The sequence below is a fragment of the Parasteatoda tepidariorum genome, chromosome 2, assembly GCF_043381705.1.
Source record: "Parasteatoda tepidariorum isolate YZ-2023 chromosome 2, CAS_Ptep_4.0, whole genome shotgun sequence".
Taxonomy (NCBI): domain Eukaryota; kingdom Metazoa; phylum Arthropoda; class Arachnida; order Araneae; family Theridiidae; genus Parasteatoda; species Parasteatoda tepidariorum.
The window spans coordinates 70,669,567-70,680,137 of NC_092205.1; positions in this window are offsets into that span (position 1 = coordinate 70,669,567).

A 10,571-nucleotide genomic window follows, 5' to 3' on the forward strand; every position below is an offset into this window, starting at 1 on the left:
TTTGAAGTGAATTTAAAATTTTTAATTTTGCCCACCTTCAGCGAGGCAATAAGTCACATGCAATAAACTGAAGTTGATAATTACAAGAAGAAAAACCTATCTTAATGCAGCTTAGTGAGTAAAAATTTCAGAAATGAAATGATCATACAAATACAATACATTACAGTTAATTGTAATGATATAACCTAATTTAACTTGAAATTAATTTGGATGAATTTGGAGCAACGAACATCCCATAATTCAAGAGCTATATAAATATATCTATATATGTTTTAATTCTGAGTAAAATGTTTTTTCTCATACATTGTTGAATGTTGCATATATTTTCAAATAATATATTGTATAAAAATATTTATGTACATCTATTTATGAATAGTTATACTATCTATTTGCAATCACGTTTCTCTATCTATGCACATACTTTCTTGTTCTTAAAGCAATACAACTTGTACAGAATGCTTATAAGAAGAGAACTGGCATTTGTCCGTGTTGGCGTCCGTCCGGACGTTTGCAAAAATATATATTTATCAAATAATATTTTTTAAAATAATATATATTAATGGAAAATATTATATTATTTACATATCAAAAATTGTTTTGTTACAAATTATATATGAATGTTATATACGAATGCTACTCAATTTTCAATTTAAGGGACGTCATGTATCAAAAATATAGTGTTTGCAGGACAATTAACGAAATAATTGCAATAAAACCATGCTTTATATTCGAAATCAACTTCTGCTCATTCAGTCGATTAAGTGAGAAACGATAGTTATTTTAATTTTATTTTTTTAAGGTTTGATGAGATTCATGAGCTATATATATATATATATATATATATATAATATTGGCATCACGATAAAGCAATGAATCTGCCACTTCGGCGATTGACAGATACCAACAGTTTTTGGCGGGATACCAACTGTACTTTATCTCTTACTTTATCCCCACTGTTGTTAGTAAATATGTTTCATTGAATAAATTTTAAAATTTGTAAACAATCAGTGCTATTTTTATATGCTTCACAACAGTAGAATGAAGTAAAATATCTAGAAAAAACAAATAATATTTTCCCTGATTAAAAAAAAAAATTCCAATGTTTTTTAAATCAGAATTGTCGAATCAAAGCAAAAATAGCGTACAAAAGTATATTTCTTTGCTATGCGTTATGCTTTTTAATAAAAATAATTGCACTTTTCATCTACAAGAACAATGTAGATCAAACCAAAGAAAGGTTGCTCCATAAATGCGCGATACTGCACCATAGAGTTCTGTAAGTTGTCTTGTATTATATAACAATCCATATACGAATTATGAAGCTCGAGATTTGATCGAAATATACTTAGCCCTTTGCTTACGGCTCTTAGTATGATGAAGTCCGCCATTCTGGTACTCCTGTAATACCAGCCGTAAGTAAAAGATTAATATTTACTGTATACAGGATGAGACTAAACAAGACGGCAAAACTTCGTAAGACAACTATCGTACTTATTCGGGAAACATCCCAGCTTTGTTCTAGGACAGCGATTCTTAGAAAGTGCTCCGTCAAACCTTAAAGTTCCACCGAGAGTTGGGATTTTTTTTAAAACCAGCAATAGTTTTTAAAACCTCTAGTTATATACATATCCAATAAATTCATTGTTTATTTAATATTTAGGTTATTTTTATGAGATTATTTAAGTAAAATACTCGTTAAGAGGAAAAAGATATCAAAATATTTTTTTCAAAAAAATATCGATACATTCTTATTGGAATTAGTTGAATACATTGCGTAAAATATATTCATTTCCAAATAAAATGCCATAGTATTTACAGTCTAACTTTTCAATTCAAAATAAAGTAACTAAATTCTACAGTTCAGCAATAAGTCTTTCTGATAACCATTCTCAAAAATTATTTAAAAACAAATTTCACTTTTCCAAAAACTGCGACTCAGTTTATTTTATTCCTTTACAGCTTAAGTATATACCATAATCAAATTCAGCATTAAACTGGATGCCGCTTCTGACCTCCGATTTCAGCTGTCTGATATTAAACCTAATTTTAAGACTATTATTTATAAAATGGTGAAAAAATTTCATACTTTACCTTAACACTAACTTCGCTTACCTTCACCTTAAAAAAATATTAAAAATTTTTTATAATCGCCTATATGACGAGAAGTTTTCCCTAAAAAAATTATTAAACTCAATAAGTAATTTTCAATTTTTAAATGCTTTTTGAGTCCGAACAATGCAGGGCAGAATAACTTTTCAAATTTAAAAAAATTAGATCACAAGAGCTAATTATTTTTATAAAGCTGTAATTTTATATGGACATTTTGCACCAGTTTCATAATTAGCATAGATGGCGCAGGATAAAGAAAGACAAAACTTACGAAAAAGTCTCCAAGTTTGTTTGTTTTTTTAAAGTGTTATTTTACATGATGACAGAACCTTTAAAGAACATCTTTTAGCTATAAGGGTACTTAAAACTTCGAATTTGCATCAGTTGATACAAGATTTCACCCCTAGACAACCGCATTATTTTAAGAAAGAACGCTACAGAATACCAGGAAGAATTATATTATAGGTCTTTTTTATTTCATTAAATTTTAAAAGACTCAAAAGGAATTTTTTTTAGAAATATCCGATTTAAAATAAACTTTTGTATGCTCTTTTTTTAACTTTCATCATAAAGAGTTAGTTTTAAGAAAAGAAATGGCAAAATATAATGAAGTACAAAACATGGAATATTTAATTGGTTTGTATGGAATGACTCATGAAAAGCATATGTTAGAAAAGCTTAAATGTAAAATAAAAAATAGCGCAAGAAGACAAAAGTCAGTGACAGTATCAAAATTTGAACGAGCAACACTTGTTCTTTAAAATCTTACTAGCTACAAGTCTGAAACGAAGTCTCTGTGTGTGATATATATCCACATAAGTAAATTTTTGTGACAACAATATAACATCACGAATAAAAAAATAAATAATGGAAAAATTAACGACTTCGTTTGCCATTTCTAAAATCGGCAATGATGAAAAGACAAAAAAAAAGCTTAAGTGATTGTTCACGACAATCCATTGTGTCATTTAGTTAAAATTTGATAACATAGGGTAATAATTCTCTTTCTTGCATCGAGTAACATTGATGAGAATCTTACTTGTGTTGCAAAAGAGTGTGCAGGTCCTATTTTTAAATGAATTCATGTAAGAAAACTAAATTGTTAATATCGTTACCATATTATTATATTTTGTGTCATTTTTTATTTTGTGGTTACTTACATTCAAATCCAATCCACATCCTGAACTTCGATTTAATAAGTTATTATGCTTTCATTTCCAGAGCTATTCGCTGTTTTAAACGTGAAGCATATTGTAAAAATCACTCTATTATATATTTCTCTACTCATGTAAAAATAAGAAATTGTGATATTTCGAACAAAAAAAATTTTACGCTTTTCCTCTGAATATTTTGATTGGCGTTAATATTTCATTCGCCAAGCACATATCAGATCCATGTAGCTGAGAAAGTTCTTTTGTAATCGCTGTTCCTCTTTGCTAAAATGTAATGTACCTGAAACTATTGCTTTGATCCTTTAAGATTTTTAATACACAGCAGATTAAATTTCATTCTAAAAACTAACTGAACACTCGTTATTAATACGGGTAAAATTAAGAATAAATCAGTTCTGAGTAGCACTACGAAATCAGGCACAAAACGAAAAGATAGATACCAATAGTTAAAATATTTTTTCATTATTAATTTTTGAGTTTCCCGGTAACTTTACGTTATTAGATTAAGCAAAACATATTTTTAGCAGTTCATCCTATCAAAATAAAGATTAACTGTATTCTGTATCGTTTGGCATGATGCTGCTTCTTGAGGCTAGCTAGAGATAGTCAAAATTTACTACAATCAAGCGATTTTCTCTAGTACTTATCCCGTACGAGGGGCTGTAAAAACCTCTTTCCACAGTATTTATATTAAAACTGCGCAGTATTGATGATTTTTTAATCGGTATCAAATATACTAATATAATACATTATATCTAAAACAATATACTTGCTACCTATTACTTGTTTTAATCGGTACTAAATATACTAATATAATACATTGTACCTAAAACAATATATTTCGTACCAATTAAAATTGCACTAATTACCAATAATGCTCGGTTCAAAAACTAATTATCCATCACTGACCTAAATTAATATGGGGATTTTCGACATCTCTCTTAAACTAATTAGTATCATTTCTCCATTAATTTTGTTTTTCAGTTCGCAGCTTATGTTTTTTTCTTTCAATTATTACCTATTATCACAATCAACTGAATATCATTGACATCAAAAACGGCATTAATTTATACCTCTTTTCCTAAACGAATTAGTGCCAATTTTCCATTAAGTTTGCTTTTTAGTACATATTTATTTAGTTCAATGAGTATCAGTTACTAAAATTAATTAATCATTTTTGGGGACAAAAATAGCTTATCGTTCTTTTACTTTTCTCCTAAACGAACTAATGACATTTCTCCATTAATTTTGCTTTTCAGTACATAGATGATTTTTTTTTTGTTGCTTCAATTAGTATCAGTTACCATAATTAAATAAATATCATTTGCGTTAATAATTGTTTGGCGATTGATTTTACAGTCGTTAGGATAATTGAAACAGGTTACATAATTCTCTCTTATATTATCGCCAATATAGTCGCCAATTGTCTAATACAGTCGCAATGTAAAAAACAGTAAATTCAACTTTCTTTTTATTTAAATATATAAAAAAAATAATAAAATAGCTGAATTTACTTTCGCAGGTGCGTAAGTTCCATCTTGCCATCTTGGGAAAAGGAGAAGTACCATTAAAAATATTTTAAAACCCTTTTATAATTTTTAAACAAAGCTGGATAACATTTTTAAACAAAAATCAATCACACTATTCCTAATTATATGACGGAAATCAAAATAGAGTACAAATTAATCAAATTGAAATCAGCAAATTCTTTTTTGCATTATTAGACAATCAACATTCCACAATTTTTATACAACCAACTTCATAATTAAACTTTAAAATTTTCTATCTAAATTTAACTGATCAGAATTTAAAAAATATATTGCGATAATACACAAAACAGAAAGGCAACACAATTCGCGATCGCAACGAACTATAGGGGGCGTTGTTGTATGAGACGCTTACCTGCGATTTCCATATGAACCGTCATTCAGTTACTCTGGAGACGTCGTTAATGTAGCGTGTAGCATTGCAACGTTCCTTCTTTAATGTGGCTTATTAAATTTAAAAAAGAAAAATGCTTGATCTTCTTTCTTNCGAACTAATGACATTTCTCCATTAATTTTGCTTTTCAGTTCGCAGCTTATGTTTTTTTCTTTCAATTATTACCTATTATCACAATCAATTGAACATTGACATCAATAATAGCATTAATTTATACCTTTTCTCCTAAACAAATTAGTGCCAATTTTCCATTAAGTTTGCTTTTTAATACATATTTATTTGGTTCAATGAGTATCAGTTACTAAAATTAATTAAGCATCTTTGGGGACAAAAATACCTTATCGTTCTTTTACTTTTCTCCTAAACGAACTAATGACATTTCTCCATTAATTTTGCTTTTCAGTACATAAATGATTTTTTTTTCAATTAGTGCCAGTTACCATAATTAAATAAATATCATAATAAATTAATAATTGTTTGGCGATTGTTTTTACAGTCGTTTGGATAATTGAAACAGGCTACACACTTCTCTTTCATATTATCGCCAATATAGTCGCAAATCATCTTATACTGTCGCCAATGTAAAAAACAGTAAATTCAACTTTATTTTTATTTAAATATATTAAAAAAAAAATAATAAATAAAATAGCTGAATTTACTTTCTCCGGTGAGTAAGTTCCATCTTGCTATCTTGGGAAAAGGACAAGTACCATTAAAAATATTTTAAAACCTTTCTCTTAGTTCTAAACAAAACTAGATAAATTTTTAAACAAAAAAATCATTAACACTATTCTTAATTATATGATGGAAGTCAAAATAGAGTACAAATTAATCACATTGAGATTAGAATTTATTTTTTGCATTATTAGACGATCAACATTCTACAATTTTTATACAACCAGCACTTCGTAATTAAACATTAAAATTTTCTATCTAAATTTAACTAATCTAAATTTAAAAAATATAATGCGATAATACACAAAACTGAAAGGCAACGCAATTAAAAAATGTAATATATTAATAAGGAAAATAGTATTACGTACATTTTCTTTCTGAAATTCTCTGGTTCTTTTCAGTCAAATGTCTAAGAAATTGCTAAAATGAGGCCGTGATGTAGCAAAGAAGTATTTAATTAAACTCAAGGCATATTAATTTAACTCAATAAACAAAATAGGAAAAATTACGTGTTATAATTCCAAAAAATATAATTCAACTAAACTATCTTTTCAGAAATGCCAAAAAACAAAAATCGTTTGCAATTTTCAAAACAGCTAGAATCACTCAACCTCCAACAGTAACTGGGTATAATATGAAAAAAGCACAACTACTTCCACTTACTAGGAATAACATTTACCTTTTAGTTTAATTAATAAACTGAGTTTTAAATATGCTTACTAAATTCATAAACTTCGGTAAAACAACAATATAAATTATTTCCAAAGGAACTAGACTAATACAATTCCAACCTGGCGAGTAGCGACTTATAACAAGACACTTCGTTTGATGCTTTTACTTGTTGCTAGAAATCAGGTTCGCAAAAAATGCTGTTTACTAGTTAAATTTAGTATACCCAATTAAAGAACATGTAAAAAAATCTCTTTAATAATCGTTTTGAATCATTTAGAGCTGTAAGTTAGCAAACATCAATTATGCTGTCGTTTAAGTATTTAAAAAAAATAGAATCGTCTGTAGTTTTATTTATGCAATGGCTAGTTCTAAACCAATAAAAAATCTTCATTTTTCAAACGTCTCTCCTGAAGAATTTAATTGAAATATATGGAAGATTTTTAGGATCGGAGGCTAAAATTACTCCTTGCTGTCACGGTTCAAATTCAGGAAACTAAAGCAAACGGTTCTGGAGTTATAAGCGAGACACACCAACTCTTAGTTTTATTATTATGGATTATGACTATTTCAAATTTTAACAATTTTAGCAAAAGTTGCATGATAAATGAAATAGTTTAAGACATTGGTTGCCATGAACATCACCAGTGATACTCCTTATAAGTTAATTATGATACTTAGCAAAACTTGTGTTGCACTGAAGGAAATACTGCAATAATAGAGGCTACTGATAACACCAGTGATTTAATTTTAGTGTCTAGACGAGGAGAAATTATATTTCTTGGAGCTCATGAGCATCACTAGTGGCTTCAATTTCTTTCTAAAATTCAAAAATGGTTTTTGTTCTTTATTAAACTTTTTTTTTAAAAATTAAGTTTATTTATTTGTTTTTATTTTGGCACACAAAGGACGTTATGATAATTTAAAGCAAATTACAAATAAAATTTTAAAACTAATAAAAAAAAATTTTTTTTAATTCCTTTTTATCAGATTTTTATTAGATTCTATTTTACAAAGAATTCAGGTTGGGATCCTTAGATATGACAATCGAATCCTAACATATCTCTATATAATATGCGTAACTATATAACAAACATAACAATCTCGATATAGCAAGCATAATGGTCTAACACAGTTTTCTATTGTTGTCGGTGCATTTTTATTGGCTGAAAATCACGTGATGTGATCCAGTTTTGCCTCATTCATTTCCACATTGTCTTGGTTGTCATCAGCATACAATTAATAAAAGCTACAAAGGTATTGTTTTTCTATAAATACTTTGATATAAAATACAGAGCTGTAAGCGAAAGCAAATAGCTCGTCGCACTCAACAAATCTACTTTGATATAAGAATTTAAAACTAAGAGAATTTTTTTATTTTATTATTATTATAACGTATTTCTGCACTACATTTTAAAATAAAGTTATTTAAAAAATAGTCTAATCTTATTAACTATTTTACAATTATTATTTTTTGTGCAAATGACATTATGGTTATAAATTACAGATATAGAGATTCGTTAAATGATTTGGAACTTAACGATCAGCTTCATGCACAATGTGATGCAAGCAAAAATAGTGTTTGATATATCCGCCCGTTTGGTAAGCAAAAATATTAAATCACGACTGTGAACTCACTAAATTTGTTATAACAATATAATGTTATAACAATTTAATGTAATAAATGTTGTTTAAGAAAATATTACTTTGAAAAATTACTTCTGTTCAGATAATAATATTTGGACCTGAGAAGTGGAGGCACAAGCGTATGCAAACAGAATTCCTTTTAGTACATATATGTTAAGTGAATAATTTCAACTGTTTTCTGCCCCGAAACAACAAGTATTGCGAAACAATCATCGGGATTGATGAGCGGCAGCGAACAGGGAGCTTATCCCTTAGTTATCAACTTAAATTTATATGTAATTGTAATCGGTAATAGGATTTTCCACAAAGACGAAACGAAATTATTTTTGTTTTTAATGGTTGCGGCATTTCTCAAAATTTATATGTAATTGTAGTCGGTAATAGGATTTTCCACAAAGACGAAACGAAATTATTTTTGTTTTTAATGGTTGCGGCATTTCTCAAAATTTATATGTAATTGTAGTCGGTAATAGGATTTTCCACAAAGACGAAACGAAATTATTTTTGTTTTTAATGGTTGCGGCATTTCTCAAAATTTATATGTAATTGTAGTCGGTAATAGGATTTTCCACAAAGACGAAACGAAATTATTTTTGTTTTTAATGGTTGCGGCATTTCTCAAAATTTATATGTAATTGTAGTCGGTAATAGGATTTTCCACAAAGACGAAACGAAATTATTTTTGTTTTTAATGGTTGCGGCATTTCTCAAAATTTATATGTAATTGTAGTCGGTAATAGGATTTTCCACAAAGACGAAACGAAATTATTTTTGTTTTTAATGGTTGCGGCATTTCTCAAAATTTATATGTAATTGTAGTCGGTAATAGGATTTTCCACAAAGACGAAACGAAATTATTTTTGTTTTTAATGGTTGCGGCATTTCTCAAAATTTATATGTAATTGTAGTCGGTAATAGGATTTTCCACAAAGACGAAACGAAATTATTTTTGTTTTTAATGGTTGCGGCATTTCTCAAAATTTATATGTAATTGTAGTCGGTAATAGGATTTTCCACAAAGACGAAACGAAATTATTTTTGTTTTTAATGGTTGCGGCATTTCTCAAAATTTATATGTAATTGTAGTCGGTAATAGGATTTTCCACAAAGACGAAACGAAATTATTTTTGTTTTTAATGGTTGCGGCATTTCTCAAAATTTATATGTAATTGTAGTCGGTAATAGGATTTTCCACAAAGACGACACGAAATNACTCATTCATAATAGTTATATTTCTATCACTGAAATTTCTTTTATTTTTTACGAGTGTTTTATAGATCATAAGAGAAAGTTGCATGCATCCTTTACACTATTAGATTATTTGTTTTATTATATTATTTATTTTATGATTAAACAACAAATTAAACAATGCTATTAGATTATTTGTTTTATGAGTTAAACACCAAACAATTCCAAAAAAATTGAACGATAAAAAACGAAAGTTTTATAGAAGTAGTTTTTTGTATATATATGCATTTCATACTTTGAAATAAAGTTTAAAACTTCAAGAGTTTTGAGAGACCGACAGCAAACTGCGAAAGAAAACAAGTATTTCAGAACACCCTATGTTAGAAAATTAAGTAATAAACTTGTAACTTGTATTATTTACTTTGGTTGTTATTTGTATTGTTAATTACATCGAATTTCGTAAATCTAGCTTAAATATTTATGGAGATATGACCATTTTTATAAAAATACTTATTTTTTTTTGTCTTATGTTATTTTGCTTTAGAACTTCAAAAATATTCAGTAAAATTAAACGAAATTTTGGAACAATTTAAATATTAGTTACAAAATTATTGTTCCAAAATTTAAAAAAAGAATTTTACTAGAATGAGCAGTTAAAGTATTTCTTTAGTACTGCGCATGAGCGGAAAAGATTCATTACGTAGTATTGCAAATTATACTACCTCATAATAACCGGACAACAAAAACAAAATTAAATATGAGAAAAAAACCTTACCTTTTAGAGCTTTTTCTTTTAAAAAGTACAAAAACTACTTAGAAAATTGCTTATAACTTTTTACGTTTTTAAGATATTTTAATCAAATTTTTTCTATTAGTTGCCAAATATGATTCACCATAAAATCATGAAAAAATAATTTTTAATTTTTTCCGCCAGTACAAAAGAACTCTCTTAAATATTCATATCTTGCTGATTTTTTACCAATTTTTTTTTTCAAATTTTAAAACAATAATTTTGTAACTAATTTTAAATCGTTCCAAAAATTTTGTTTATTTTTTTCTAAGTATTTTTAAAGTTGTAGTAAAATAATTTAAAAGAAGAAAAAAATAGTTTCTTATCAAAATGATCATATCTCTATAAAATAGATAGATAATTAATTCAAGAAATGATCT